The following is an 8,126-nucleotide window of genomic DNA, read 5'->3' on the forward strand; positions in this document are numbered from 1 at the left end:
GTATATAGAGGGAACTAGTGACACAGGAGGGCAGGAAACAAGACTGGGGCAAGGGGAAAACGGGGATGAACACCCAGGGGAGGGGATTCCTGAGCAGATGGATTAAATGTGTACAAAGCAAAGGTAAGGGCACACTAGCGGACTGTGAAGAGCATGAGAAGTGTGCTTACCCATAGGACCTTCCAGTTCGTAGCTGGGAGATCAGACAAAAAGTGTATGTAAAACAGTAGTCTAGGTGAGCTCACTGCTCATGATCTGATATTTCATATCACAGTACGGTAGTGTTACAGATACCTACAAATGCTATTTGCCAGATAGGAAGCGACAGGTGTCTTTGTTGGGGATGATACTCTGTACATGTCATAAAACGGCTGTAACAAATTGAGTGAGGTCATGTTATTGAAAGTTTACTGTAATGACTAAGACAAATCTGAGCAGTCACCTGGCCACAAGTCCCGGGGGTCCAGCTGCAGGACCCAAATCCGTCCTAGTCAAGCTGTGGTTTGGTGCCACTTTGTGGGAACTGTCTGCTCTAGTTAACTACTGACTGAATTATTTGGGTCCTGTAGCTGGCTGGGACTTCCAAAACAGTAGCTCAGTTCTAGGGCTCTTGTTGGCACCTTGTTTCATTTATGGTGTGAGCTTAGGCTACAGGGTTGCGCAGCCTGTAGGGGCAGAGTTGCCCACAGAGTGCATTCAGGCACCACAGCTGTTGGGCCAAGGTAACGTGGAAAGCTAAGCCTGGAGCTCCCATGCTAAGCCAGGGCCCAGGTTTGTGCCTCGCAGGTAGCTCTTTGGAGGAAAATTTTTCCTACTTAGACCCTGTAGTGTCCCTGATCATGAGATCAAAGCAGTGAGCTTACAGAAATCACCAAGTACACAGGAAGGTGAGTCTCATTGACTGGGGGTCTACAAAGTCAACAAAGAACAGATACAAAACCACAAAAACTGCAGATACTGAAATTGCCAGATAATGCAGGCAAGAGAGTAGTTACACATGAAGTGTTTGAAAAACCAGACACCTTCCCGCTAAGATCTGGACAAGACAAGGATGCCCGCTGTCACCATTTCTGTTCAACATAGACAGTACTGGAAGTCCTCGCCACAGCAGTCAGACAAGAAAAAGAAATAAAAGACCCAGATTACAAGGGAAGAGATAAAATTGTCATTATATGCAGATGACATGATACTGTATATAGAAAGCCCTAAAGGGTCCACACAAAAACTACTAGAACTCATAAATTCAGCAGGGTAGCAGAATACAATATCAACATACAGGAACCTGTTGCTTTACACTAACAATGACATATTGGAAAGGGAAAGTAAAAAAAAAAAAAAAAATCCCTTTTAAGATCGCATCAAAAAAATAAACAAAAATACTTAGGAACACACCTGACCAAGGAGGTGAAAGACTCATATGCTGAGAACTATGAAACATTGGTAAAGGAAACTGAAGATGATTTAAAATGGAAAGACAGGCTGTTGGATTGGAAAAATTAATGTTATTAAAATGACCATACTACCCAAAGCAATCTACAGATTTAATGTGATCCCTATCAAATTACCCATGACGTTTTTTCACAGAACTAGAATAAGTAATCCTAAAATTTATACGGAACCATGAACGACCAGAATTGCCAAAGCAGTCCTGAGGAAAAAGAACAAAACAGGAGGCATAACCCTCCCAGACTTCAGACAATACTACAAAGCTACAGTAATCAAACAACATGGTATTGGCACAAAAACAGACATACGGATCACCAGAATAGAGAGCCCAGGAATAAACCCACACACTTACCATCAGTTAATCTTCGACAAGGGAGGCAGAAATATGCAATGTAGAAAAGACAGTCTCTTCAGCAAGTGGTGTTGGGAAAGTTGGACGGCTGCATGTAAATCAATGAAGTTAGAACACTCCCTCACACTATACACAAAAATAAACTCAAAATGGCTTAAAGACATATAAGACATGACAACATAAAACTCCTAGAAGAAAACACAGGCAAAACATTCTGACATAAATCATAGCAACGTTTTCTTAGGTCTCCCAAAGCAAAAGAAATAAAAGCAAAAATAAACAAATGGGACCTAATCAAATGTAAAAGCTTGAAAGAGCAGCAAAGGAAACCATAAACAAAACAAAAAGACAACCTATGGAATGGGAGAAAATATTTGCAAATGTTGTGACTGACAAGGGCTTAATTTCCAAAATATACAAACAGCTCATCCAACTCAATTAACAGAAAAAATAAACAACTCAATCAAAAAATGGGCAGAAGACCTCAACAGACATTTCTCCAAAGAAGACACACAAATGGTCAACAGGCACATGAAAAGATGCTCAACGTCGCTAATTATATTAGAGAAATGCAAATCAAAACTACCATGAGGTAATACCTCACACTGGTCAGAATGACCATCATCAAAAAGTCTACAAATAATAAATACTGAAGAGGGTGTGGAGAAAAGGGAACCCTCCTACACTGTTGGTGGGCCTATAAATTGGCTTCCTTACTGTGGAAAACAGTATGGAAGTTCCTTTAAAAACTAAAAATAGAGTTACCATATGATCCAGAAATCCCACTCCTGGGCATATATCTGGAGAAAACTAATTCCAAAGGATACATGCATCCCAATGTTCATAACAGCACTATTCACAATAGCTAAGACATCGAAGCAACCTAAATGTCCATCAGCAGGTGAATGGATAAAGAAGATGTGGTATTAGGTTGGCCAAAAAGTTCATTCAGGTTCTTCCATACATCCAAATAAACTTTTTGGCCAAACGAATATATATATCTACGTGTATATATGCACACATACACAATGGAGTATTACTCAGCCATAAAAGAGAATGAGATAATGTCATTTGCAGCAACATGGGTGAACCTAGAGATTATCATACTAAGTGAAGTAAGTCAGGAAGAGAAAGCCAAATACCATATGATATCACTTACATGTGGAATCTAAAAAAAAAATAATAATACAAATGAACTTATTTACAAAACAGAAATAGACTCACAGACATAGAAAACAAACTTATGGTTACCGAAGTTGGGGAGTTAAATTAGGAGTTTGGGATTAACATACACACCACTATATATAAAATAAACAACAAGGTCCTACTGTGTAGCAGAGGGAACTGTATTCAATATCTTGTAATAAACTAATGAAAAATAATATGAAAAAATATATATGTGTGTATATATATATATATATAATGTAAATCATTTTGCTATACACCAGAAATAAACACAGCATTGTAAATCAACAATACTTCAATTTTAAAAAAGGAATAAAAAAGAAGACAGACACAGTGACAAGAAAGCAGTAAGAGACTACCACTCATGAAAAGGCAGGCTTTTAAAGTAGAACTTTTAGAAATGAAAATTATAATCACTGAAATAGAATTCAATGGGTAGGTTAAGTAGCAGATTAGACACAGCTGAAGAAAGCATTAGTGTAGTGGAAGAAACATGCAGGGAGGCCCAGAATACCACAGGGACGAGGAGATGGGGAACATGAAGGAAATGTTCAAAGATCTGTAGAAGATAATAAGGTCTGACATAGATGTGACAAGAATCCCAGGAGGAGAGAGTGAAGGAGAGGAGATACAGCAAAACCCTACACTGACCCCCGTGAGCATGCAGATCCTCTCCCACAGGCCATCCAGGCAGAGAAACAACAGCCAACCCCATCTGGTGAAGATGAGTGTCTGCATCCCCAGTTTTAACCTCAACCAGTCTCCCCGTAAAATCAGGCCAATGAAACAATCAATTAAAGGAGAGATTGTTGAAATTGTTATCTATGTCCTGGAAGTTCCAGCCATTCTCAAGACCCAGAATCAATATCTTCAGTGTTTAAGCCAGAGTGGACAACTGCCAACAAGTCGTGCCAACCTACAGCTGAGAATGGAGGGCCTGACTGCTTGGATGGACTTCCGCAACTTCTGGTGGCCCCTGTGTCACAATCACAGTACTGTGACTCTGCAGTTTACACCCCACTCACGGTGTTCCAGCAAGGCTTCTCTGTATTTAATGAAAAACATAAATTCACAGATGCAGGAAGTATAATGATATGCAACAGCACAAATAAAAAGAAATCCACACCTGGACACAACACAATGAGAACACAGACCAGCAAGACGAAGACCTTGAGGAGCCAGAGAAAGACGCCATCACCAGCAATCACAGTCACGCCATCACCACCATCACAGTCACACTATCACACTGCTCAAGGCAACAGTAAGAGACAGAAGACAGTGGATTCGTGTCTTCAGTGCGTTGAGAGAAAATACCTGTCCATCTAGAACTGCACGCCCAGCAAAATTATTTTTTATAGATAAGGCATTTATAAATAAGTAATTTATAAATAAGTGAATTAATATATAAAAGTTATATTAATATATAATACATAAATTATATAATATGTATTATATATGATTGTATATAATATATTATATATAATTATATATTATATATAATATGATATATAATTATATAATATAAAATAGTATAAAAGTTATATTAATATATAATATATAAAATATATGATTATATATTATTATATATAATATGATATATATTATATATAATTATATGATATAATATAAAAGATATTAATATATAAAAGTAAAGTAAAATATAAATAAGTAAAATCTGAGGCAGTTCTTCATTAAGCAATTTTCACTGAAAGGACTTCTAAAATTTGTACTACAAAAAGAAAATTATTTCAGGGCTTCCCTGGTGGCACAGTGGTTGAGAGTCCGCCTGCCGATGCAGGGGACACGGGTTCGTGCCCCAGTCCGGGAAGATCCCACATGCCACAGAGTGGCTGGGCCCATGGCCACTGAGCCTGTGTGTCCAGAGCCTGTGTTCCGCAACGGGAGAGGCCACAACAGTGAGAGACCCGCATACCACAAAAAAAAAAGAAAAAGAAAATGATTTCAGAATGACAGCCTTCGATACAAGATGGAATTGGAGCAAAGAAGAAGATCGATGTGAGTGTAAACCCACACTGTGTGTGAGGACGTCCACTGGGCCCTGCACGGGTGCAGAAGGGACTTCCTAAGATCCTCCTTTGTTGGGAAGGGCTGTAACACACTTTAATTTTAGACTTTAAATATGCATAGCATACTTTAAGCTTAATTACTAAATATAAACGGTGTATATGTTTCCAGTCCAATAGAAAAAAATGCAATAATTTAAAATGAACAAAAACTTACTATATCAACTAAAAAATAAATAGGAAAAGAAAAATCTGAAAAAAACTAATCAGAGTAAGATGGCAGAAATCACCCAAATAGGTTCCTAATCACGGTAAACCTAACTAGATGCAATGTCCAGTTAAAACAGTAAGGTTGGCAGGAGGAGCCTGTAACTAAGAACCACAGTACCTGTGAAGATAAAGTAGGCAGAGGCAGGAGTCCACCAAGGGGCCAAGGGGCCTCCGGAGGTGAGACGCCCGCCAGTTTGCTGTGCGAAGTTCTGGGAAGGCTCCGTGACTGGAGACGGCGGGTCTGCAGGGTCCTCACCAGAGAACAGGAACCATCTCAGAGAAACACCAAAGTCCTGCCATAAAGACCAACCTCAGTGGCAACCACATTCAGCTGCTCCAGAGGCAGCAAGGCTCCCCTGGGTTCAGAACGCCCCCACCCCGTCCCCATGGATGGAAGGCCAGCACCAGACAGCTGAGGAGGTTCTCGATGCGCATGCGAGGTCAAACCAGAAAAGGAGCTTTTTACAAACTCAGAGGAAACAGAGATAGTGCAAGAAACGTAGAAAAGGTGAGCGAGATGGTAGGTAGTAACTTCAACGAGATCAAGAAGGAACTGTGTCCACTAAAAGAGAACAGAATAGGGGACTTACTTGGTGGTCCAGTGGTTAGGACTCCATGCTTCCACCGCAGGTGGCACAGGTTCAATTCCTGGTCGAGGAACTAAGATTCCGCATGCTGTGCACTGCAGGAAAAAAAAAAAGAGAGAACAGAATAGTATTTTAAAAGGAACGATTCAAAATAAGGAAACAAATCTTAAAAACATGTGATAAGCAAAATTAAAAACATATTAGGGGGGACTTCCCCGGTGGTCCAGTGGTAAAGAATCTGCCTTCTAATGCAGGGGACGTGGGTTCGATCCCTGGTCGGGGAACTAAGATCCCACATGCTGCGAGGCAACTAAGCCTACACGCCACAACTACTGAGCTCATGCGCCTCAACTAGAGCCCATATGCCACAAGCTACAGAGCCCACACACCCTGCAGCCTGTGCACCACAACCAGAGAAGAAAAAACCCACACGCCACAACTAGAGAGAAACCCGTGCACCACAACGAAGAGCCCGCACGCCACAATGAAAGATCCCGCATGCCACAACCAAGACCCGACGCAGCCAAAAATACAACTTAAATAAATAAATAAATAAATCTAAAACACACACACACACACACACACACAAATTAGGGGACTTCCCTAGTGGCGCAGTGGTTAAGTCTCTGTGCTCCCAATGCAGGGGGCCCGGGTTCGGTCCCTGGTCAGGGAACGAGATCCCACACGCATGCTGCAACTAAGGAGCCCTCGAGCTGCAACTAAGATCGGGTGCAACCAAATAAAAATAAATATTTTTTTAAAAATTAGTAAGACGGTTGAGAGGTAAAGTTGAGAAAATCTTTTTAAAAGAATAAAAAGACAAGGAGGTGGATGATAAGACAGAAAGATTAAGACTAACAGGCGTTCTAGGGGGAAGAAAAGGAAACAAAATGGTGAGAATGAAATTATCAGAGAAATAATCTTAACTTTACCCCAGAACTAAGAGACATGAATCACCAGAGCGAAAGCCCCTCCCAGTCCCTCCACAAACAACAAAGGAAAATGACGCGGAGTCTCGACGTGGAGAACACACGAGGATCAGTGACGCAGACCTCAGAGGCGGCAGGCCAGACGGCAGATCCCACGGAGCACTGGGCATCAGATCCCGGGGAACTTCCCAACAGCACGTCCCAAGTCGGAAGACAACGGAACAATGCTTTGAAAGTTACAACTGAAAATAATTTGCAACCTGTAAGTTTACACGTATGGAGTCGTGAGTCCAGTGTGACAGTCGGATGACAGTATTTTCAGACATGCAAACTGAAATTTTTTCACTGCTGTTCATGAAACGTTTTTTTTCAGGAGGCCACAAAAAGAAGACCCCCTAACACACTAGGAGCTGGGAGACAGGGGTGGGTGGGGCCTGCAGGGAGTCCACTGCAGACAGTGGCGAGGGCCCAGGGAGCCCCCGGGAGCGACAAGGATCTGCAGACTCGGGGCCACTGAGCTTTCTACTCCACACTGCAGCCACGCTTGCTTACTCTTCCTTCCACACGAAACATGCCCGCCCCCAGGCACCCGGAGTCCCCCCCAAAGGCTCTGCTCTGGTGAGTTGCACCTGGTCTGGGTGTAGATGAGATGCCTCTTGAGCCAGAGACGTATAAACTACAAAGAAAAATTACCTGCCCCCCCAAACCTAGAACGTGAAGAAAGACACCTCCCAGCCCCTGCCCACCTCCAGCTCCAGGAGCCTGCAGGCAGACCACAGGCCTGGCTGCGGCAGGGGTGTCCCTCCCACCCCACATCAGTGACACTCCCATCCATCGTCAGCCACACCCATACGTCCCTGGCCACTGAGTGCCACACACCCACCCGAGATCTTTCCCTGTGACTCCAAAACCAGCCCCTGAGGGCCTGTGCACCGCACCAGGTGGCCTGAGGGCACAGACACCCCAGCTCCTGCTGGCCTGGAACTCAGGACAGCCCCACGTGCTGCCAGCTGCTCTCTCGGGGACACGTGGACTCCGCCCACCCACCAGGGAGAGACAGGCTCAATGGGCACTCAGGGCCCCCGCCATCCCATCTGTTGAGGTAACAGGTGCAGCGTGTCTCAGGGGGTCCCTGCCCGGTGCTGGGGCAGAGTTTGGGAGTGGGGAGGCATAGGCCTCTACGGGACAGTCGGGCCCTCCCCAAGTCACGGCCTGGGACCAGGCACGCTGCCACGCCAGCTCCCAGCCAGGCCAGGGGACACCTGATGGGGGAGGGGACACTTGAAAGCACCCGGCCGGGCATCAGCCACCTTCTGTGTGATGACACTACTTT

Source organism: Lagenorhynchus albirostris, chromosome 17 (assembly GCF_949774975.1).
Source record: "Lagenorhynchus albirostris chromosome 17, mLagAlb1.1, whole genome shotgun sequence".
NCBI lineage: Eukaryota > Metazoa > Chordata > Mammalia > Artiodactyla > Delphinidae > Lagenorhynchus > Lagenorhynchus albirostris.